The 25,847-nt window shown below is 41.6% G+C and overlaps 1 protein-coding gene across 7 annotated transcripts in view; it reads right to left on the bottom strand.

Annotated features, from left to right (window-relative positions):
• The window catches only part of Tiam2 (TIAM Rac1 associated GEF 2), a 247,951-nt gene that overhangs the window by 186,744 nt on the left and 35,360 nt on the right, over positions 1 to 25,847 (bottom strand). The gene's annotated exons all lie outside the window — the stretch shown is intronic.

The raw sequence follows: 25,847 nt of genomic DNA on the forward strand, positions 1-25,847 counted from the left end.
TTTTCTAGCAGCCATATTGAAAAAAGTAAAGTCAAACAGGTGAACTCAACTGTAATAATCTTGGTTACCCAATGTCTCAGAGTCTCACCTTTTTGCCCAGGTCAGCCCTCAGGCCTTAATTCTCCTACCTCTGCCTTCCAAGACATCGGAATGACAGACATGCACCAACACACATGAGTTATTCTTTGAGATAGGGTCCAAATTTTTGTTCAGGCTGGCCTCAGACAGTAATCTTGCTATCTTTGCTTCCCAAGTAGCTGGAATTACAGGCGTGAGCCACCATATTTACTCATACTGTCTTCAAAACCGGGTGTATGACTTAAACTTACAGCATACCTTAGTTGCATCCACCACATTTTCAAAGAGCCCAACAGCTGCATGTGCCTAGTAGCTACCAATGTGGACACACAGGACTACAGGGAAAGCAGGTAGGGGTTCTTAAGGGGAAGTAATTAAACCAATTAGACAGAAGGAAGGCTTCATGGGGAAATCCTTTTCCTTGCCTGGAAAAGTCAGGCAAGGGCTGGGTAGAGCATGTGCTGGTGCTCAGCACCAATGGATGAATGTCAGGCTAAGGCATCTGTGAGGGGAATGTTCTAAAACAGGCAGAGACATGAAATAAGGTCTGATGTCAAGCACTGGCCCTGGGTTCTTCATGGCCTCCCGCTCTCAGGACCTCAGGGGCTGTGGCTTCCCTGAGTTGCAAATCGTCTGCCTCCCACCTCTCATCCCCTCCCCAAGGGCCCTTCTGACTTAACTTGTCTCTATCAGCTGTGCCCTAGTTATTCCCAATCATTTCCATGACAATGTCATCACCAACTGAAGCCCCTTCTCCCCTTAATTTTCCAGGATAAGCCTTACTGGTCCCCGTGTTTCGAAAATAAGTTCTGAAGTTCCACCAATCCATCCCATTCCAGGACTCTAGCCCCGAGGAGAATCTTTAAGTGTCACCGAATCAGGGCTGGGGAGAAGAGAGCAGGAGTTCCAGTTCTCTACTCACCACAGCTCCCTCTTGCCACCTCTGGTTCTTGTAACAGACCGATCACTGAACCTCGGCCATCTCCTATATCAGATCCTTGGACACTTGGGTATCCAAGGTCATGCTAAGGTCCCTTCGTGCTCAGCTGGTGATCTGGCCTCCCACAGATTTCTAAAAAAAATGCTTTCCTCCACCTTCTCCCTGTGAACCTCAAACTACTTCTGACTCCTCACCAGGCCTTCCCACCTGCCGGCCTCAGGAGCCACACTTCCTTTGCCACTTGTGTTCCTGACTGTACCATGTCCCCGTGTCTGAATAAGCCTTCCCTCCCCTCTCAAGGTGTAATTTCATTTTTTATTACCAAGTCTCTTGAAAAAAAGTACACCCTCATCACATCTGCTCCTTTACCACTATAGTGAGAACGGGCTTTCCATTCCAAAGTGCTCTCTGCAAGGTTTCCAATGACTCCTCAACTCCAAGGTCAATGGCTTCCCTTCCCTAAGCTGCAACCAACACAGAAAACTTGTAAGGAAGAAGGTAAAAATGAGCTACCTCTCCACACCCTGAGAAACCCACATGTACACTCCGATGAATAGCCATCCTTTGCCCTGTGCATACACACACACAACTTTTACCTTAGGCATTCTAAAAGTATTTGTTTTTTTTTTTAATCTACTTACCTCCTGATCACTACCTCCCATACTACCAACCTCCCTCCTAAGCAGCAACTACACAGGAGTCTTTCAATCCTTTTACATTCTGTAAACATTACATTACATAATTCTTGCCTCCTCATTTCACGTGGAATCCTTTCAGGTCAAGTGGTAGAGAAACCAAGGCATGGGACTTGCCAGCCGTGTTTCTTCCAACCATTCCCCTGTTAAAAGCATCCACTTACTTTCCTATTCTTTGCCACTAAAAACAACGCTGCAATAAATATTCTTGTACAAACAAATTACGTACAGCTGCTTTTATTTCTATGGGATAGAGTCCCAGGGGAGAAATTGCCGGGTCAAAGGCTATGTGCATTTGAAATTGTAATAGACTCAGCCAGCTGTCCTTCTCACATCACTATTCCTGCCAGCAAGGGCAATGGCGCTTGATAAAAGTGCTGCCAGTTTTGATGCTCTGATGTACATGAAGTTTTTAAAAAAACCCTCACCTCTCTTTCTCTCCATGGTACCCAGGAAATTAATTCTCTCCTTTGACAATCCTTCCTGAGCCACCTTCACTGTCTTCCAGACTTCTTTCACCTCTAAGACTTGAGCACAAACAAGGTTTGTCCTTGTCCGTTTCTGCTATTTGCATACTATTCCCTGGATTTCAACCTTTTCCGGGGGTTTTAGTATTTAAATCTACAAACTCAGCCAAGATCTCTCTCCTAAGTTCTAGATTTCTACCTGCTCATGGACACTTCTCACAGAACCCACTGACACCTCAACAGTGAGGAGGAACAAAACCAAGCTCCTGGTGTGGCCAAACCTATTCCTACCTCAGTTCTTTTAGTAGAGTAGCACCATCATGCACAGGTGTCCACTCAGGCCTACGTTCCTGTCATGGTTTTCTCCTCCTTTCCCTGACCCCATATCAACCAGTGGCCCAGTCTGGACAGTTCTTTGCCCACTCCTGAATCCACAAGGATCCTCACAGAACACTGGGCCTCCTGCAACAGCCCTGCTCGCACCCCAGTACACACACCCAGCCCAACCCCCAAAAAGCCTCCTTCAAAGGCCAAGCTAGACACCCAAACTGCATTTCCAAGCCCTTCCAAGCTCTGTTTGGATCTCCCAATGGCTCCAGCCTCTGGACCCATGACTCCCTCAGACTCAAAAGGCCACAGGAACAGCCAGGGAGGCTGTGACTACAAGAGACTTTTCTGTCATAGAAGAACTCGCAGAGAAGGAAAACGTAAACAGACATCTACCTTAGCCAAGGAAATGTCTCCTCTAGTTTTAAAGAGGGAAAATATTTTATCCAAGAAAATGAGTAAGTAGATCAACCATGTAACACAAAATGACAAGAACCTACAGTAGTGACAGAGTAATAATGTCACCATTTTGTGAATCGGTGGCCATTTTATCCTCAGGCCTCAGTTCTTTGCCTCGTTGATTGCTGGCGTACGCCACCATGACGAGCGACTCCTGTGCACGCGCTAACTTCCTCAAGCTCCCTCTTCTATAAAAGCCACGCCTGGCCCAGAGTCAGTGCTGCGCCACCTTCCCCTGGCCAGCCTGGCTGTTCCAGCCTGCTGTTAAACCTTGCTCTTGGACTGAGACTTTTCTCCTGAGCTTTCTTCGCGAGTGGCATTTTTCCTAACAAGTAGGGTCTGTGTATACTCACAAAACAACCAAAAGCTCATGACAAAAGAACAGGAAGAGCATCCGCCAGTCAAAAGTATCCTATTCGTATGCAAATAGCAGAGAATCATCTTATATTCACCTCCTTCTCATGACAAAGTGTCATGATCAGATACAAATGGCTGGCATCAAAACCCAACAAGACAGCCCTGTTAAGTAATAATGGAAAGGAAATCACTAGGGTGTACAAAACAAAACTTAATGTCACTTGGAAGGGCTGGACTCCATGGCAGAGCACTTGCCTACCATGGCAAGGCCCTGGGTTTGATCCCTGGCACAGAAAGAAGAAAAAAAATCTTTCGGGACACAAAACCCTAGCATAATGCTTCATCTTGAGACTAGGAATCTGAAAAAAGAAAAGAACAGAAACAACAACTTAATAAATACTTACTTGATACCTATGTGTTAAACTTCACCCTGCCTAATTGAGGGGAGATAAGGAGTAAGGGACAAGGTCAAGTCCTCAGAGAACAAAAATACTACCACAGAGATTAAACATACCTATGAAGGAACAAGGGATGGACACAGGCATGGCTGTACATGTCTGTAATCCCAGCTACTCCAGAGGTAGAGGCAGGAAGATGGAGAGTTCGATGCCAGCCTGGGCAAAGTTAGAGAGCACGTATCTCAAAAATAAAAATAAAAACCAAAGGGCTGGAGGCACATGTCAAGGGGTAGAGCATTTGTCTAGCATGTGTGAGGCCTTTGTGCTTAATCCCCGGTACAAAAAAAAAAAAAAAAGTATGAAAACATATTTTTTCAAAGGCAAAGAGTTAATAAAAATGAAACATTAATATGAGTAGCCTGAGATTAGTCAAAATAGATTTTCTGGATTCAGGGACATGGAAAAAATGTTCATTTCTTTTGAGTTTCTACCTAGTTTTCCTGCCAGCAGACACTAAGGCACAATGATTTGCCCCTCCTCAGCTGTGCACGTGTGTATCTGCCTAACAGTGTCTCAAATGCTTGCGAACCAAGCAGTGATGAGTAGAATCCAGGTTTCAATTGTCCTTACTGAGCACGTAGGAAAGACTGTGAGTACTTTTTCCAGCACTTGGACCCCAGCTTCTGCTGGGGACTGTCAACAATCCATCATTCCTGCTAATGGTGGGCGCCCTGTCACAGATAATTTAAACAGCTGTCAGGGCTGAGCAGCTCTTCAGAATTCCATATGGCTTGTAAAACGCACATGTGCTCCAAGCCCTTCCCCCTCTCAAGAAAGAGCTGGGAGAAAGGATACGAGGTCAGACACACTGGGGCTTGATCCCCACTCTGGGCTTCCGTATGTTCTCAGCGTGGAGTCTCTGACCTCCACGCTGGACAGGACAGGGAAGCACACATTTGAAAGGACCTAGCACGGTACCTGACACATACACAAGATTAGCACAACTAACCCCCAAATTCAAAATGCTCTGAAATTCGACACTTTCTGAGCGCCAACATAATTTCAGATCTTGGAACACTGCAGATTTTAGGTTTCCAGGTTAGAGATGCTCAACCAAAAAGTTCATGCAAATATTCCCAAACCTGAATATTTCTGAAACCTGAAACACTTATGGTCCCAAACATTGTGGATAAAGAGAACTCTACCAGTATTCCAGAAATGTTAGTAGCCATGCCTCCTCACCTTTCACACCATTGCCCAAACACAGAGAATTCTCCAAAGAGAAAGACACAAAAGTATGCCAAACCCTGGACATGGAGAATCAATAGAATATCAAACTCCTAAATAAGCGGAAAGGGATTTTTACTACCAGCTTCCTGGCTACTGCATGGATGCTCTGCGGCTGACTGCAGACGCCAAACCCAGCTGCGCTACAGGATCTGTGAGGACTGGTAGGTAAGTGCCTTAGGCACAGAGCAAGCCTGGCTTCTCCACCCCAGGCAGAAGTAGCAAGTGTGCCACAGGTAGGGGACACACAGGTAGGTATGAAGAACAGGGAGAGAAAAGAGCACCCAGAAGTCCCCCATGATGTCCACACCTACTCAGGGAGAGAGCTGAGCAGGAAACTGGCTTTTCTCACCTCCCACCTCTGAAGTGAGTCACAACTCACATTAAGGTCTCTCCTTGTGACTCTAATAGGCCAGGGACCTTAACACTACCATGTAAGACTGGAAGGAGGAGGTGGCAGTGGTATGTGTGTGGATTCTTAATATAAGAATGTCAGAAACTGTGCTGGAGTTAATTCTCTAAAATAACATTTCATACGTACAACGGAATCATGAATTAATGGGGACTCACTAGCTGATTTTTTTGTTTGTTTGTTTCTAACCTTACCCAACCAAACACAAAGATAGAAAAAAACATTTTTCCTAAGACTACATTCAGTCAAAATCCCAAAAGAGGGAACAATCAAAACATGGCAAAGTTCTTCTTTCCCTTCCTGCTCTGTGACCGTCCTTTGCTCAATGAACTCTCATAACAAAGAACAGGATAAAAAAAAAAATGCAGCCCTAAAGTCGGTGTGATGTTGAATGCCTATAATCCCAGCCCTTGGGGGCTGAGGCAGGAGGTCTGAGAGTTCAAAGGCCAGTCTGGGCCACATTGCAAGGTCTTGTTTCAAAAACAAAAAACAATTTCTTTTCAGTGGTCCTAAGGTAAAGAGCTGAGGAATACAACACACTGGGGGTGGGGAGGAGAAAAGCAGGACCTGAGATAAATTGTTACCATAACCTGGCCATAAGGAAAGGTGATCTCTTTGAAATCTCAGGCTCTACTCAAACACTGCATAGTTGTTTATTAATCATTCCTTCCTTTCTTTCTATAAAGAAATCCAGTGCAGCCTCAGCTTGGATATATTTATAATACTTCTCTTGGAGGATATCCAGGTTCTACATTTGGTTTTAAAAGAAGACTCTTCTTACATGAAGCTATCTCAAAAAGCCAAAAGACACAGCAGAAAAGCTAAGCCTCTCATTAACATTTTCCAAGCATACAGTAGCTATGCACCACTTGGCACCCACTAAAATCCCTCCAAAAGTACCAGAAGGCTGCCAACTTCCCCATGCATTTACAAGAATAATTCCTGAAAATGTGTCTGCTTGCAGAAGAATTCCACTTTTACTGGTACCCCCATCAAAAGTTTACTGTATCCCCATAGAGAGTTGACTGGTTTTTAGTGACCTGGCCAAATATCAAAATGACTGTAATTAAATGGAATTGTGAGGGGCAGATGAGGTATAAAAACTGAGAGTGATCCCAAAGGAACTAAAATCATGCTTAGCGCATGTTTACATTACATACCAGTCCCAGAGCAAGCCATTGTCAGACCCACCTCTCAGGAGGGAAAAAACCCATCAATGTGACCGAAGGAAGTGTGTATTCAGACAAAGTACTTCACAATTTGGGACGGAGACCAGCTGAAGAAATTGTCCACAGAATCACAGAATTCACAATTCAGTTCATTTGAATTTTAAGTTGAAACACTCTCAGAACACAGCTGCTGTACAGGTCAGGTCTAAGGGAAAGAACTTCTCATCCACACATTCAACGATTAAACTACTATTAATTCCAGAACAACTCCCCTACCCCTTAAAGACAAGTGTGCCTTACAGATTAATAGCTACCTACCAAAACTTAAGGAATCATTTGATATGTCATCCCATGTTACAGAGGGCTCACCCAACAAGGCTTGCAAAGAAAGTTGCAAAAATTAATCAGTTTTTTTTTTTATCTTCTCTTGAGATTTAAGAAAATCAACCTGGGACTGGTATGGTGAGGCGGAGATGACAGTTATCACAGTTCGAAGCCAGCCTGGGCAAAAAAGTGAGTGAGCCTCAGGGGCTGAGGGTACGGCTCAGTGGTAGAGTACTTGCCTATAGGCATAGGCATCATAGTCCCAGCACTCAGGAGGCCTAGCCAGAACTGTGAGTTCAAGGCTGGCCTGGGCTACATTGCAAGATCCTGTCTCAAAGGGGGAAAAAAATTTAAAAAGGAAGAAGAGAAGAAAGGAACGGAGAGAAGCCAAATGTTTATTTATGTTTATTGCACCAGCTCCCAAATCCCTAGCCTCTCACTTAGGGAAACTTCACCCAGATCAAAGCTGGTCACCGGTGACTCACAGGACATGGCTGTAACATTGTAGTAGATTCATCCCAACAACACAATTGTCACGGGAATACCATGAGTACATGGCTGACATTTCTCTGAGCCATCTGCTCTACTGCCATACATTTTCAGTCATTTTCTGTGAACATTAGAATGAGATAAAGTTCAGAAGGCAGGTAAAGCCAACTTCAGAAGGATCTGTCAACTTCCGAGGCTGAACCACTAAAATCTCAGGGACCTCAGCATAGCCCCCTGCCCACAAGAGCTCACGCCCTCCCATGGACGGGGTAATAACTAAAATTCCCTCAGAACGTCTGTGCTGTCTTTTCTTAGCCTATCATACTAGTAAGATACCTGGAGGAGGGACTGCAGCACAAACATACATAGTTTAGACCCCTGAGCCCAGGTGAGGAAGACAGACCCTTTCCCAGACATGGAACCTCTGCTGTAGCAGAGCTCCGGCCCACTTCTGCATCCTTCAGAGGCAGACTAGGGAGAGGTCTGTAGAGACAGAGAGACACAGGTATCTCAGTGGCTTTCTACCATGGGTAGCTAAAACACATTCCCCTCACAACTTGGTACACCAATGCGTGAGGGTTAACTTTCTGTGCCAACTTGAAGAGCGTTTCCGGATGAGATTTAACATGTAAACTGGTGAACTGTGAGCAAAGCACGTCATCCTCCATAGGTGGCTTCACTCAAAGACCAGCCTTCCTGAGCACGAGGCCATCTCCAGCCAGCCGCCTGTGGACTTCCACTGCACCAGCAGCTCTACCGGGTTCTGGCCACACTGTGGACTTGTCAGCCTCTACAACTGTGTGAATCGATTCTTGATAAAAAACCAACATACACACACACCCTACTGTTCTTTCCCTGGAAAACCCCCGTACATTAGATGGTAGATTTTTAAGTTAAAACAAAATGTTCAAGAACCAATAGTTATCCTTCCCACATGCAATGTGTCTAGACACCTTCTACTCTTTGTTATGCTGTGGAGTGCCACACCACATGTGTGCCTTAGTGTGGATCCTAGTCAGAACAAACAGAAGGCCACTGGAATTTTTTTACAAGTCACCAGAAGAGAAAACACACACACACACACACACCCCTAACCCCCTAAACTAACACACTACCCGTGGTTCATGCTTTAAGAAAACAATTTTATTTAAAAGATAGCATACTACACGCAGTGCTCTTCACAGTTCCACCACACATGGTCCCACACTTGTTTAGATTATTTTTATCTACATCTTTTCTTAAAAAGAGTGAGCTAAACAAGTGAAAACAAGCCGTTCAAAAAACCCAGAACAGAGAAGCACTGAGTTCCAAAGTTAAATGTCAATAATTCATGGTTCCTCTAAAGCTCATTTTAGAGCTTCCATGAAGAGGTTGTCAAAAGGACTCAGTGCAATAGCAGACGCTTTGGACATTTGTAAATGACCGTATCTCTTGTTCCCTTTATTGCAAGGCTGATGTGCACCTCTCCCTTTTCTACTTCCGAGCAAAGATTAGGACATTCATTTCAGACTTGACCATCAGACTTACAAAACAGGTTCAATTATTTCAACTCAGTTATATGTACCTACTGTGTACAAAGGCAGAAAGGCACACTGCTGCCACCCAAATCATTTCTCCTGTTTCCTTTCTTACTAGAATTTTCCCCATTTCTACCTGAAATGACCTGGAACTCTCATGACACCATGAAAATCTCAAGTTAATTTACTGCCTTACCTCCATAAGTGTCCTAAATGCAGCTTATCATGCTACCAGATCAACCTTAAAGTTATGGTGAGCCCTTGGGTCACCTTCTTCCAAGCCTCTGTCAGGCGACAGTGTGCAGAGAATATGGAATCTGAGAAAGCCCAAGCATTAGGACTGCAGGGACCAACCCCTGATTCGCTGCTGCATTAGGTTCTTCAGCAGGGCCCCCAGGGACCTCCTCCCCACTCCATGCCAGGAAGAGGGGACAGGCACTTTCGTCCTTTTGTCCTTCACCCCTGCTGCAGTTAACATAACTCCAATCTTGACTCCGTTGTGTACTAGAGTTTCACACAGGATGCAGTTTCAGACAAAAGATCCCTCTGAGTTTCAAAGGTCTAAAAGCCATTAATATTGCACATTCCACAGATGGGGAAACAGAGGCCGGGAAGCTAACTATCATCCGTGGATCTAGATCTGCACTGGGTGCAGACCAGCACTGGGCCGCCAAAGCAGCAGTTCTCCAGATGTGGTCCCAGATCCTGGATCTACTGAATGAGAAACAGGGTGTTAAATCTGCTTCAGTAAGTCTCTGCCGGGGATCCTGATGCCCTGCCCTGAAGTTTGCGAACGTGTTGTAGGGCGGTATCCTTCTATTATTCTCTTCCTCCTCCTATTCCAACCCCACATGTCTACTACAGTGAACACACTAACGCTCCCAAAAATATTGAACATGACTGAAAAAGTAAAGACATCACCATAAGGTATTCAAACACCACTACATGAATTTCCCTCTCCTCACAATCAGAACTCCCACATCCAAAAGGGGCAAAGTTTGAGTTTTTTAACAAATAAGTCAAGAGGGTAGAATCTGCTAATATTGGGCTAGAGGCGTGGCTCAAGTGATAGATTGTCCGCCTCACATGTGCAAAGCTCTGAGTTCAAACCCTACTACTGCTAGGAAAAAAAAGTTAGAATTTGCTAATATTGGAGACTGAATCTCAGAAGGACTGAGTAATGCTAAGAAATTTACTTCTAGAAAATCAGGTAGCATCAACTAACCATGACCAATAGTGCCTAAAAGAGCATCTCAAAACACGGGAGGATTATTGAGCTATGAGAAGGCTTCTTCCAGGAAAACCTGGTTTGGAGGCTAGGAAGTAAGTAGGAACATGGCTATTTCTCACCCCCAACATGAGACAATTAATTTCACTAGAGCTCACATTTTGTGAGAGATAAGGAGCGTGCTGGTCATCTACACAAGTGAATTTGCTAGCCTGCAAAATATACAAATGAGACACCATACAGACCAGCTATTAGTTTTAAGCCACGTCTCAATTATATGGCTTTTTTTTTCCTTTTCTTGAGATAGTCTTACAATGTAGCCCAGGTTAGCCTTGAACTTGCAATTTCATGCCTCAGCTGAGATTACAAGCATGTCCACCACCATGCAATATTATTATGCTATTTTAACAAATGTCAGGAATACCAAATGAGGCCAAGTACAGTAGTTCATACCTGTGATCCCAAATACTCAGAAGGCAGAGATTGGTCAGACTGTGGTTCAAGGCCAGGTTTGGCAAAAGGTTTGTGAGGCACCATCTCAGTAAGCAAGGCCTGGTAGCTTGTATCTATTATCCCAGATACACAGGAAGCACAGGTAGGAGGACTACAGTATGAGGCTGGCCCGGCAAAAAGCAGGAGACCCAATATGAAAAACAACTAAAGCAAAAAGGTCTGGAGGCATGACTCCAGTGGTAGAAGGCCTGCCTGGCAAGCACAAGGCCCTGAGTTTGAAACTGTCACTGATATTTTGCCTTTGTGAAGTAAGATCCTTTGAACTGGTCTCTGTAGTCGCCTAAAGGAGCTCCTTGAAAAGTAAGTAGGTAGGGAAGAAGAGAGGCATACTTTGGGAAGCCTTTAGCTCATTTCCTGGAGAACATGACTGACTCAAAAAGTGTTGCCATAGCTCTTCTCATTTCTTCATCTCCCAAAGGCTTATTAGCATAAGGGAAGAAATGCAACAGCAGTGACTTGATGGACACAGCCTCCCTCATCTCTCGGCACCTCCTTCCTACCAGCAACAAGCTCGTGCATATTGGCAAAGCCCACATAATAATTCAATGACAAAGACACATGACTGGAAAAGCAGACTTAAGGACAGAATCTGAGGGTGATTTCCGCTATGAATGGTCATCAGGTTTCTGGTCTTGGGCCACCCACTGTCAGCACAAGGCCATACACAGCAACTGAGGGTACAGCAACCATCTTACCACCAAAAACCAGTCTCAGTCCCTAAACTACCATGTGACACTAACCTCTCCCATTGGTTTGGGTCTCATCAAAAACAAACATTTTGAATTTCACGTACATCTGCTTTCTCATCACTTCACTTATAATATAACCTGATAGACTTGAAGATAACAGTTGTTTCTTTTTAAAACAATTATTAATAAAAAAAATCATAGTTATTTACAACATAAGGAAGGAAAAGGTTATGTTTCTTCTTATCAAAAATAGAGGGGGGGTAAAATATATTGCTTCCAAGACTCCTTTCAGCTCAAATGATGCACTGGTACCCTCATGTCTCTAATCACACTTGTTTTGGACAAGATCTATTGATCTTGGATCAGATGCTACAAACTGCTTCAAGGAACATGCCATGACCCACTGGTAGGTCACCTCTCTGTAAAGTTTTACGTGCCTCTGTTACACAAACTAAAGAGTTGTTACTGCCTTTGCTAATCCCCAAAATCCACTGGCTTAGTTTCCATTCCCATACAAAATCTAAAATACTACCTGTTTTTTCCCTTTGGCAGTACTGAGATTGAACCCAGGGCCTTTTCCTTGATAGGCAAGCCCCCTACTATTGAGCTATATCCCCATTCCTTTTCCTGGCTTTTGATGCAGTTCTCAGGAGACTTTCTGACTAGTAAGCAGCATAGGAAAAAGTCTAGAATTTAGAATTCTGGTCTCTAGGCTTAGCTCTGACTGCTGTGAACTTCTGGGGAGAGGAAAATTGAAGCAGGTCACTTACCTGGCCAGAAATATGAAGCTTCTCTTCCAAAAAATGGTTTGAATTGAGTGATTTCTAAGTGTCTTCTGTTCTACCATTTGTGCTAATATTTTAATAACTATCAAAACAATATAGCATGCTTTGTGATCTGACACCATAACATATTGCATATGTATAGGATGACAATAAATTTTTATTAAAGTGTAGCTGTTGTTTACATAGCTTTTAAAAGTCTGTCATATTATCTGTTATTCAGACATAAATGGTTATAAATTTTATTTTGAAAGTATTCAACAATTTTCAATGCATTCTACAAGCATTCAGGTTTTCCTTTAGACAATGGAAAATTTGCATGAGGTGTTAGTTAATGTTGATAATAACCTATGTGTGTGCTCATTCTTTTCAGAACTACCCATTTATTTATTTGCTGAAAGTTCCAAGTGCTGGCTGTCCACTTAGTATACTCCAAGTTTTAGTGAATTTTCTAACCAAATGAGACTTATCAAGCTATCAAAATTCAGCTTTAGTGATAGACAGCTTTCCAGAAAATGTCACACCACAATGACATCTCTTTTCCATGCACATCGGGACTATAGCAATGTCAGCTGCGTTTCTGCACTCCCTGTCTTCACACTTACACTAATGGTCAGGCTGGAACTGAAAACAGTCTGATTTAGTTACATCTCTAAATTTTTTTAAGACAGGTAATTTTAAAATTCCAATTACATAGAAAGCCAAAACAGAGGTAAGCAAAGGACTGCCTGTTGGTAACCCCTAGAAAACTGTCTTGACTGCAGAGGCAGAAATATTTCCTTACTAAGAATGATTTCTATGTAGGTTAAAACTGCCTTAACAATTTTCACTATCAGCACACTTACAAATTAATGTATTTAAACTTTTAAGAGACCAGATGTTTCTCTTTAAAAATAGTTTCTGTCAAACTGCAAAAGAAGGATCAGTCCAAAATAAGGACAGTGGTGCTGGATTTCTATGTGGACTGCAAGTCTCCTGCAGTTCAACTCACACCGTTTGTTCCTCACAGACATGTACAAGCCATTCAATGGCATCATGCAGGGAAACAGGAAAAGTGACCTGGGTGCTCGGCTCACACGCCCTGTCCAGCAGGGTCCCGAGAGAGTCAGTCACACATCCTCTATGCCAGTTCTTCAAAAGCCAATCTGAGAGCCACCAGCAGCACCTGCTGCACTTGGTAAAATGCAAATTCTTGGACCTCACCTTTGACCTCTTGAATCCTTATCTGAGAGTGAGTTTCAAGAATCCCCATCTTAACAGGTTCTCAAAAGAATATTTATGCAACAGGGCCTGTCTGGAGGCAGGGGGTGATACCAGTGGGAGGGGGAGGAGGTGGGAAAGGGTAGAAGAGGGTGAATATAGCACAAATACTCTGTGCAAATGAATGTAAATGGAAAACTTTCTCAAATGGGGGCGGGAGGTGGGATAAAGGAAAATGGTAAATGAGGTGAATTCAAGTATGATATATTTGATATACTGTAAGAACCTTTGTACATGCTACAACGTACCCCTACCCAGCACAAAAAAAAAAAGAATATTTATGCAATCTCAAGGTTGGGAACCCCCAGTGCTGGCTTCAGTTTCTCCAAATGTAAGAAAAGATTTATGGAGCTGTGTTCCACACCTCTAAGTTCTCATCATCTTAAGATCAGCAGTGTGGCCATTTTACCACCAATCACAGTATGCTTTACCTTCTGCCCAATGTCGTTACGGTGTTCCACACAGAGTCCATGTGGCTACTTTATGCTGCATATGTGTTGTACCTTCTCAGCCCCACCTTCACTGCTTACAGTAAGGCACTGATATTATTTCAGTTTCTTCCTGGCAATCCTAGTTCATGCCAAAATCCTCAATGTCCTTCAGTTCCTGAGGTCTTGAAATTTATATCATCCAGTCCCAAGATCAGAGAAAATAACCTGAAGACAAAGCCTAATTACTCATCTTACCAAGATGCACATTCGTAAGCCCTGCTTTTCTTACTAGTGTTGAGGGATGGACACCTGTCACCTAGTCATGTTTAAATGCCAGTGAGCATTACAATTATGACATTCTTAGTTTAAATTTGTATCAGGCTTTTCTTTTGCTTTCTTACCTACTGTAGCTGCATAGAAACATTGACTTTTATAGTTGAAAGATTTTTTTAAAAATCAGTTAGTCTAGTGCCACTTCCTGGCCACAAAAGTTACAAATTAACAACTGGAAACCCAGAGAGAGTGTAATATTTTCTTCAAGATCACATGGCTGCTTTTGTCAAAGCTACACAAAACCCAGAGATCCAATTTTCTTTTCAGTATGGTACATAGCCTACCCTGGACTAGTGCCTCTGACTGGACAAATAACAAGAACAAATTAGTTAAATTACACATGAGTCATTTTTGATAGGTTATCCTTTGTTTTCCATCAGAATGGAGAAAAGTGAAGGCATTGATTAAAAAAATGTGCCCCAAGACATTTCAAATACCAAACTCTATGGATTGATCACTTTTATATGGTTAGTTAGTAAGAAATCCAGCTGGGCGCCAGTGGTTCATACCTATAATTCTAGCTACTTAGGAGGCAGAGATCAGTAGGATCGCAGTTCAAAGCCAGCCCCAAGCAAACAGTATGCAAGACCCTATCTCAAAAATACCCAACACCAAAAAGGGCTGGCTGAGTGGCTCAAGTGGTAAGAGTGCCTGAGGCTCTGAGTTTAGACCCCAATACCACAAAAAAAAAAAAATCCAAGTGGGAGAGAAGGAAAGACACATACATGCATAATCACTCTAGACATAAACATGGCCACATGGAGTGTGGGGTGGGCCCTAGGAGTGATAAGGTCAGATGATGGTCTCAAAAGAAAACTAGCAATCAGAAAACCACCTGGGGAAAGATTTAGAAGGAACATCAGCCTAGAAGGCCAAGATAACAGCACCCTCTCATTATCCAACAAAATCCCAATAATGAAGAGGAAGAGTGGGAGTGGCAAATAGGGGCCAGGTGCTTACATAACAAATATCCAATTGGTGCAATTTCTGAGTTTTTCAGTCTTGTATAAATGGCACTTACTTGCCCACAAGATAAGTGGGCACACACTGCAGTTCCCAACAAGAACTCGGCAGTTAGTTGTAAGGAAGGCTCCTATGGATGATCACAGATGCACAGAGTGATTAAGATTTTCCAGAGAGAAAACTCCAAATGGACAAGCTAAATGACAATATTTTGGTTTCTGATTCAGCAAACATTCACCAAGGTTTCATGAACCCATACAGGAGATTCTCATCCCAGAAGTTTCAAAAGCTGATACACAAGCAAAACTGTACCACATGTGTTCTTCCCCAGTCTGTGGTCTTGGGCACAAATGCCTCTACCGAAAGCCCTTGTTTTAAAGCGGCTTCCTAGGTACTCAGAGGGTCAGGGTAAGTGCAACTAAGATGCTGCCGCCACCACCACCACCTTTCGAAGCCTGAAGAAGAAAGCTAATGAGAACTGATGTCTCAGTTGCCAGAAGACATGGGGAAGCATTAAGGAACAATGTCACTCTCTCCCTGCAGAGACAAATGCCTCCAAATACTTAAGTGACTTGCCAAACAAGTTAAAGGTGTATTTTAGATCAGAATCTAGATCTACTAAAATCTACTATAATGGCACTGCTATTTCCCAACACTTAGAGAATATGGATAAATCTTTATTTTAATTTTTAGCAGTTTGTTATCGACAAAGCCCACTTGATGAATCAATGACTTGAGGGTCAGACACTGTGGTGTACATGTAATCCCAGCTACTCAGGAGGCAAAGATCAGGAGGATCACAGTTCAAGGTCAACCCAAGCAAAAAGTTACAGAACCCCATTTCAACAAATAGCTGGGCATTGTGGTTCATGTGTGTAATCCTAGCTATGCAGAAAGTACAAACAGGAGGAATATGGTCCAGGCTAAATGAGGTAAACCAGGAGACCCTATTCAAAAATAACTAAACAAAAAAGATTGGCATGTCTCAAGTAGAACATCTTCCTACCGTGCAAGGCCCTGAGCTCAAACCCCAGTACCACCAAAAATTTTTAAAAAATCAGAGATTCAGCAAAGGCCCTCTCAACTTCGTAATCCTATTTCCTTTAAAAAGAATTTCAGTGATCACTTCCCACATTGTGTTTAATCGGAATGTTCACTAAGTCAGAATCAAATTGCTTAATCAGAATGTCCACTAAAGCAACAACTACACACAAAAATGAAACAAACAATGCACTCCCTTTGTACTGGAGAAGCTGACAGCAACCAAATGTCGTTTGATAAACATGGCTGTCACAGACTGTGCAAGGACAAAGTGTCTAACTCACAACACAAAATGTTGCACTGGAACACCTCAGTGTATTTTAAAGCCACCAGGAATCCTTTCTTTCACCAGTTTAAAAGAGGATGTGCAAGTTTACTTACTAGGCCATTTAAAAGATTCTTTGAATTTTTAGTTTTACATACCATTCCCAGTGCAAAGAAATACTTAGTAATGGGGGATCTCTTGCAGATCTGTGTCCGAAAGGCACATTTGGAAATCCAGCCATGAAATGAAAAGAAATCTTGTCATTCAACACCAGGAAGACACAATGAAAGCTCAGTCCAGATTCTGTTATTCAATCTACAAACTTCATAAATGGAAACAAAGCAGACCAATTTTCAGCTGGATGGAATGCCTGGGAGGGGCAGCCAGAGCCCAGGCCAATCAAGATCCAAGATAAGAAAAGCATGATACTCTGGGGGAAGGGCAGGACACCCTCTCAGGACAACAGCCTGTGTCTACAGGCCTTCACAAGCTCAGTGACGGGTTTTGGTTGGGTACTTTTTGTTCTGAAGGTTGTGAACAAGTAGCACACAAAAATACAACTTTCAAATTCTAGGTGGCTTTTACTGCAATCCTTGATTTGCTTTCAATTGTGGGGATGCTCACAGTTGGCCATCAGAGAAACCTGAATCTGTTATCAGCTATGAACTGCATCACTATGAACTCGGGTAAAGGATCCACAGGTCCCCGGCCTTCTTCTGCACATTTGATGTGAGCAAACAGCCTGATGTCACTTTCATGCATTCAAGTCTCCCTGGCCTCACATTCTCTCCCTCACCAAGCGCCGTCCATCTCCTTTACATGTCTGGAATTGTTCCCTTGTCTGGCCCCACTACCCTACTGCCACTGCCTTGGGTCACCTGACTGTTAAAACTGACCTTTCTGCCAGTCTTGCTTCCCTAGGTCCACTTATAATGATCTGCATAGGAACTGTTCTAAAACACAAATCTGCCTAAAGTTTAAGAAATTTGGTTTTGTGCCACTTAATGTCACTTGCTATTCTTCTCTACTGAAGTCCTCCTATTGATCTGGCGTTTGGTGCTTCCCAGTTCTTAACACCCTGGAGGAGCTCACACAGTTAGTTCTGCTCAGTGCTGAAGAAGAGTAGGGGAAGCTTGGGGTTCTTCCTTGATCTACAAAATCCTGGCTTTTCTTCACTCAGAGAAGAAACATGGGATGACCCCTCTCACCCTTCCATTCTAAATATCATTAGTACTATTATTATAAGACAGAAAATACTTAATTGCACACAGTACAGGGACAGTAACAACAAAGGCAATATGGGAAGACAGAAAAAACAGGGAAACCAGTTTCCTCACAGCAAAAAATTAGTACAGGAACCAGAGGGGAATGAAGAAAACAGATACTCAGGTCCAGACTCCAACAAAATGAAGGTAAACTATGCCAAAGGACCCAATGAAGCCCACAAGAATAATTTAAAAGAAGACATACTACAGGTACTCAATGAGAATTTTATAGAGATGATACTGGATAGGGTCAACCAAAATATACAGGAGACACTCAAGAAATTCCAAGACAAAAAAATAGAGAATTTGAAAAAGCAAAAGAAGAAATAAAGGAAACCATAGAAGCACTGTATAAACACCAAAGTGAAACAGGGAACACAATGAATAAACAGATAAATGAACTCAGGACAAAAATAGACAACATTAAAGAGGAAACCACCCAGGATATGGAAAACTTCGGAAAAAAGAACAAAACAGAACTGCAAAACAAAATGGAAGGTCAATCCAGCAGGATAGAACAAACAGAAGACAGAAACTCAGAACTCGAAGATGAAATGGTAATTAAAGAAAAAACCGAGGGGGTGGGGGCAGGGGGGAGAAATGAACCAAGCCTTGTATGCACATATGAATAATAAAAGAAAAATGAAAAAAAAAAAAAAAGAAAAAACCAAAGAACTATTAATTAAACAACTCAACAACTGTGAAAAGAAAATGCAAGAACTCACCGACTCCATCAAAAGACCAACTTGAGAATCATGTGCATCGAAGAAGGAGAAGAGGTGCAAGCAAAGGGAATGCGTAATATATTCAACAAAATAATAACAGAAAATTTCCCAAATCTAGAGAAAGATGTTCCCATACAGATGCAAAAGGCCTCCAGGACACCAAACAGACCAGATCAAAATAGAACTACCCCACGACATATCATCATTAAAACAACAAGTTCAGAAACTAGGGAAAGAATATTGAAGGCTGTAAGAGAGATAAAACAAGTAACATACAAAGGTAAACCCATCAAAATCACAGCAGACTTCTCAACAGAAACATTAAAAGCAAGAAGAGCGTGGGGTGAGATCTTCCGGGCACTGAATGAAAATAACTTCAACCCCAGGATACTCTACCCAGCAAAACTATCATTCAAAATAGATGGAGCAATAAAAGTCTTCCATGATAAGCAGAAACTAAAACAATATGTGACCACAAAGCCACCACTACAAAAGATTCTTCAAGGGATTCTGCACACAGAAAGTGAAACCCAACTTAACCATGAAAAGACAGGCAGCACCAAATCACAGGAAAAGAAAAAGCAAGAAAGTAGAGAGTGACCTCAACTTAGGTACACACGATCAAACCTTCAAACAACTAAGACAACTAAATGGCAGGAATCACCACATACCTATCAGTAGTAATGCTTAATGTTAACGGACTTAATTCACCCATCAAAAGGCACCACATGACGAAATGGATTAAAAAGGAAGATCCAACAATTTGTTGCTTACAGGAGACCCATCTCACCGTCAGAAATAAGCATAGGCTTAGGATGAAAGGCTGGAAGAAGATTTACCAAACCAATGGCTTCCGAAAACAGGCAGGAGTAGCAATACTTATCGCTGACAAAGTAGACTTCAAACCTACATTGATCAAATGAGATAAAGAAGGACATTCCATACTAATAAAAGGGGAAATAGACCAAAGGAAATAATAATTATCAACCTGTATGCACCCAACGTCAACACACCCAATTTCATCACACATACCCTGAAAGACCTAAAAGCATATATTAAATCCAACACAGTGGTTGTGGGAGACTTTAACACCCCATTATTATTAATAGATAGGTCATCCAAACAAAAAATCAATAAAGAAATCCAAGATCTAAAATATATCATAGATCAAATGGACCTACTTGATGTCTACAGAACATTTCATCCAACTTCTACACAATATACATTCTTCTCAGCAGCCCATGGAACCTTCTCCAAAATACATCATATTCTAGGGAACAAGGCAAGCCTCAGCAAATATAAGAAAACAGAAATTATACCGTGCATACTATCTGATCACAATGCAGTAAAACTAGAACTCAACAACAAAAGTAAAGACAAAAAACATGCAAACAGCTGGAAACTAAATAACTCATTACTTAATGAAGAATGGATCATCGATGAAATAAAAGAGGAAATTAAAAAGTTCCTGGAAGTCAATGAAAATGAAAACACAACCTACAGGAACCTATGGGACACAGCAAAGGCAGTCCTGAGAGGAAAGTTTATAGCCATGAGTGCATATATTAAAAAGATTGAAAGATCCCAAATCAATGACCTAATGATACATCTCAAACTCCTAGAAAAACAAGAACAAGCAATCCCAAAACAAATAGAAGGAGAAAAATAATAAAAACAACAGCTGAAATCAACAAAATAGAAACCAAAAAAACCATACAAAGAATTAATGAAACAAAAAGTTGGTTCTTTGAAAAAATAAACAAGATCGATAGACCCCTGGCAAACCTGACTAAAATGAGGAGAGAAAAAACCCAAATTAGTAGAATCAGGAATGCAAAAGGGGAGATAACAACAAATACCATGGAAGTCCAGGAAATCATCAGAGACTACTTTGAGAACCTATATTCAAATAAATTTGAAAATCTTAAAGAAATGGACAGACTTCTAGATACATATGATCATCCAAAACTGGACCAAGAGGAAATTAATCACCTGAATAGATCTATAACACAAAATGAAATTGAAGCAGCAATCAAGAGTCTCCCCAAAAAGAAAAGTCCAGGACCTGATGGATTCTCTGCTGAATTCTATCAGACCTTTAAAGAAGAACTGATACCAACCCTCCTTAAACTGTTCCACGAAATAGAAAGGGAAGGAAAACTGCCAAACACATTTTATGAAGCCAGTATTACACTTATCCCAAAACCAGGCAAAGACACCTCCAAAAAGGAGAAAGATAGGCGAATCTCCTTAATGAACATTGACGCAAAAATCCTCAACAAAATAATGGCAAACCGAATTCAGCAACACATCAAAAAGATTATTCACCACGACCAAGTAGGCTTCATACCAGGGATGCAGGGGTGGTTCAACATATGAAAATCAATAAACGTAATAAACCACATTAACAGAAGCAAAGACAAAAACCACTTGATCATCTCAATAGATGCAGAAAAAGTCTTTGATAAGATCCAACACCATTTTATGATAAAAGCTCTAAGAAAACTAGGAATAGAAGGAAAGTTCCTCAACATTATAAGAGCTATATATGACAAACCTACAGCCAGCATTATACTTAACAGAGAAAACCTGAAACCATTCCCGCTAAAATCAGGAACCAGACAAGGATGCCCACTATCTCCACTCCTATTCAACATAGTACTGGAATTCCTAGCCACAGCAATTAGGCAAGAAGAAGGAATAAAAGGAATACAAATAGGTAAAGAAACTGTCAAAATATCCCTATTTGCAGACGACATGATCCTATCCCTTAAAGACCCAAAAAACTCCACTCAGAAGCTTCTAGACATCATCAATAGCTATAGCAAGGTGGCAGGATATAAAATCAACATAGAAAAATCATTAGCATTTCTATACACTAACAATGAGCAAACTGAAAAAGAATGTATGAAAACAATTCCATTTACAATAGCCTCAAAAAAAATCAAATACCTAGTTGTAAACCTAAGAAAAGATGTGAAAGACCTCTACAAGGAAAACTATACACTTCTGAAGAAAGAGATTGAGGAAGACTATAGAAAGTGGAGAGATCTCCCATGCTCGTGGATTGGTAGAATCAACATAGTAAAAATGTCGATACTCCCCAAAGTAATCTACATGTTTAATGCAATTCCCATCAAAATTCCAATGACATTCATTAAAGAGATTGAAAAATCTACCGTGAAATTTATATGGAAACACAAGAGGCCACGAATAGCCAAGGCAATACTCAGTCAAAAGAACAATGCAGGAGGTATCACAATACCTGACTTCAAACTATATTACAAAGCAGTAACAATAAAAACAGCATGGTACTGGCACAAAAACAGACATGAAGACCAGTGGAACAGAATAGAGGACCCAGATATGAAGCCACACAACTATAACCAACTTGTCTTTGACAAAGGTGCTAAAAATATATGATGGAGAAATAGCAGCCTCTTCAACAAAAACTGCTGGGAAAACTGGTTAGCAGTCTGCAAAAAACTGAAACTAGATTCATGTATATCACCCTACACCAATATTAATTCAAAATTGATCAAGGATCTTAATATCAGACCCCAAACTCTAAAGTTGATACAGGAAAGAGTAGGAAATACTCTGGAGTTAGTAGGTATAGGTAAGAACTTTCTCAACGGAACCCCAGCAGCACAGCAACTAAGAGATAGCATAGATAAATGGGACCTCATAAAACTAAAAAGCTTCTGCTCAACAAAAGTCTTTAAACTGAAGAGAACACCCACAGAGTGGGAGAAAATATTTGCCAGCTACACATCAGACAAAGGACAGATAACCAGAACATATAGGGAACATAAAAAACTAAATTCTCCCAAAACTAATGAACCAATAAAGAAATGGGCAAGTGAACTAAACAGAACTTTCTCAAAAGAAGAAATTCAAATGGCCAAAAACACATGAAAAAATGCTCAGCATCTAGCAATAAAGGAAATGCAAATTAAAACCACACTAAGATTCCACCTCAACCATGTTAGAATAGCCATCATCAGCAACACCACCAACAACAGGTGTTGGCGAGGATGCGGGGGGAAAAAGGAACCCTCTTACACTGTTGCTGGGAATGTAAACTAGTACAACCACTCTGGAAAAAAATTTGGAGGCTACTTAAAAAGCTAGACATTGATCTACCATTTTATCCAGTAATACCACTCTTGGGGATATACCCAAAAGACTGTGACACACGTTACTCCAGAGGCACCTGCACACCCATGTTTATTGCGGCACTATTCACAATAGCCAAGTTATGGAAACAGCCAAGATGCCCCACCACTGACGAATGGATTAAGAAAATGTGGTATCTATACACAATGGAATTGTATGCTGCCATGAAGAAGAACGAAATGTTATCATTCGCTGGTAAATGGATGGAATTGGAGAACATCATTCTGAGTGAGGTTAGCCTGGCCCAAAAGACCAAAAATCATATGTTCTCCCTCATATTCGGACATTAGATCAAGGGCAAACACAACAAAGGGATTGGACATTGAGCACATGATAAAAACGAGAGCACACAAGGGAGGGGTGAGGATAGGTAAGTCACCTAAAAAATTAGCTCACATTTGTTGCCCTTAACGCAGAGAAACTAAAGCAGATACCTTAAAAGCAACTGAGGCCAATAGGAAAAGGGGACCAGCAACTAGAGAAAAGGTGAGATCAAAAAGAATTAACCTAGAAGGTAACACACATGCACTGGAAATTAATGTGAGTCAACTCCCTGTATAGCTATCCTTATCTCAACTAACAAAAACCCTTGTTCCTTCCTATTATTGCTTATACTCTCTCTTCAACAAAATTAAAGATAAGGGCAAAATAGTTTCTGCCTGGTATTGAGGGGGTGGGGGGGTAGAGGGAGGGGGCGGAGTGGGTGGTAAGGGAGGAGGTGGGGGCAGGGGGGAGAAATGACCCAAGCAGTGTATGCACATATGAATAATAAAACAAACAAACAAAAAAAAAAAAAAAGAAAGAAACATGGGATGAAATATACAGGGAGCCTAGCACAGTGCCTAGTCACTACTGCTAGGCTTCTAACCCTTACTTATTGCTCCAGTTTGCAAAGTGCTTTCACCCATGTGATTTCATTTGATCATTCCAACAACTCCAAGACTTATGAGGTAACATGGAAGAAAGAAATAAGTTGGTGATGTCTAAGGCCTGCCAAATCAAGGCTAGTTCTCAGGCAGGCCTACTGATTCCAAAACTTGAGTTTTCCATTATAACTTTCTGTCAAGAGCTCTGGCATCTTTTATACAAAACAATATGGAGGGGCTCAGCTGTAGAGCACTTGCCTAACTGGCACAAGGCCCTGGGCCCCAGTACCACACACACACACAAACTGTTAATCAGAAAACAATACAGAAGGGAACAAAAAGTATTTTCCCTATATCTTATCAGTGTGCTTGGACATTTAATATCCAGCTCTTCTATAGTGTTCATCCAGTAACTTTTACAACTCTTAGGAATATAAACACACAGGCCAAACTCCACTATAATGGACTCCGGAGGACTTTGGTTTGCTTCATTCCCTGTAATTACCATATATAATTAAGCAATCACCTGGATCACTCACTCATTCATACACTGAGCATATATCTGCCACATGCTGGCTTCACATAGGGCATTGTGTGTTTGGTGCTGGGAGTGTTCCTTTCTCTGAGATCTCAAGATTTGGTCCATGCATTTGAGATTTTCCAGCTTAGGTCAATGACCAAAGTACAGAAGGTTGTTCTCATAGGAACCTGCATAAACAGGGCATGAACTACAAGCCATGTGTGGCTCTGCCCCCACACAAGCCCCACGTCCTTGTGCAAGTCCCTGGTATTCTGTTTCCTCACCCATAAAATGGGAGAACTAGACCACACTATCTTTAACATTATTCCAATGCTACGAATTCTGGAGATTCCAGGATTACAAATAACTGGCAAGGCCATTTGACATCTACCAAGTATGTAATTTTATATCACAATTTTGTAAGTCTCTGTGAGCTGATTCATATGGTTATTGACATCTGAAGAATGCCTCTAGATTGCTCTCACACATTGTGAGAAATTTTAACCTATGTTCAATTTGGGAGCAATTTTAAGAATTTTGAAGCCAATCAGCTTGTAAACTGCCCCTCCATCAAAACTGCATTTTCATGTGTAGATTGTGATTGTAAATGATCTCACTAGAGAACACAAATAAATCACACTCAGAAGCTCCTCTTTTTACCTCTCAAATCACCTTCTGTGATTTGTCACTTTGGGATGACTTAAATTCCTCCATATAAAATGGCATTTTGATCCCATTAGCACATATTTATGTGAACAAAGCTCTCTCTGGCCTTACTTTCATGTTTCTTGAACCCTTCTCTCTCTCAGCAAATCACAATTAAACATGTGCCTTGAAAGGCTGTCAGCTGAGGACAATCACATGTTGACACAAATCCCTGATGCCCAGCCATGAATTCAGACTCTTCCTGTAATCAAGGGAAAGACACCTAAGCACCATTTGATCAGAAAGATGCAAAAGCCAAGCACATTTCTATATACTTATACAAAAAAAAAAGAAAAAAAAATCTGTCCTCAAACTCTTGCTTCTCTGTAGAGCTCATTAGAAGTTATCTTCTCTCGTTCATTTACAGAAGTTTAAGTTCCTACTCCATCATTTATGGTGATGGATGCTGAATGCAGCAGTGGCAATAGGTGTAGGCAGAACCCCCACAGACCCATACTGTACTGTGAATTACAAAAGTAACCTCTTCCAGTGGCGAGGAGAGGACCTGAGGCTTGTCAAGTTGACTGTGAATTGGATTTTGGCCTCTACTTGCCTGTTGTTGGTTAGGATAACCTTGTACACTGAACAACCCACATTAGTGTACAATATGGCATGACCAGATGTATAAATAAAAATTGTGTTCTACAAGAGACAATGATAATTAGAGGAGGAAGAGCTTAACTTTGCCATGAGATACAGGGGAAATTTCCAAGCTTCCTCGAGGTTTCTGACTGATACATGATGGATGTGTGCGTCATCAACAGATGGACCGCAGGAGTAAGAAGCATATAAGCAGAATGTTCATTCCCTCTAGATAATGGCCTGGAAATGACAACCTGCAAGCAGTTTGATGTGTCTGGAGAGGGTGTGTAGGTGTTGTGTGTGTGTGAATTCAATGAAATGCAAATTTACTTTCTTGAACCGTAGGAACCTAACAGCATAAAAATCCTAAAGAAAATCAGGATGTCCAAGTGTGTATGTACACAAACAACGTATGAGACCAGAAATTTCCACTTTTTATCCAGAGCCGGAGCCAGAAATCTTGATAACACACGATCTGCACCTGTAAGGAACATCGAAGACATTTCAAAACCTTTTAGAGACATTCTGGCTTAAATTTAACACTTGCCAGATGTTATCGGTTAAAATAATACCAGCAGCAT

Source organism: Castor canadensis, chromosome 1, assembly GCF_047511655.1.
Source record: "Castor canadensis chromosome 1, mCasCan1.hap1v2, whole genome shotgun sequence".
NCBI classification, from domain to species: Eukaryota; Metazoa; Chordata; class Mammalia; order Rodentia; family Castoridae; genus Castor; species Castor canadensis.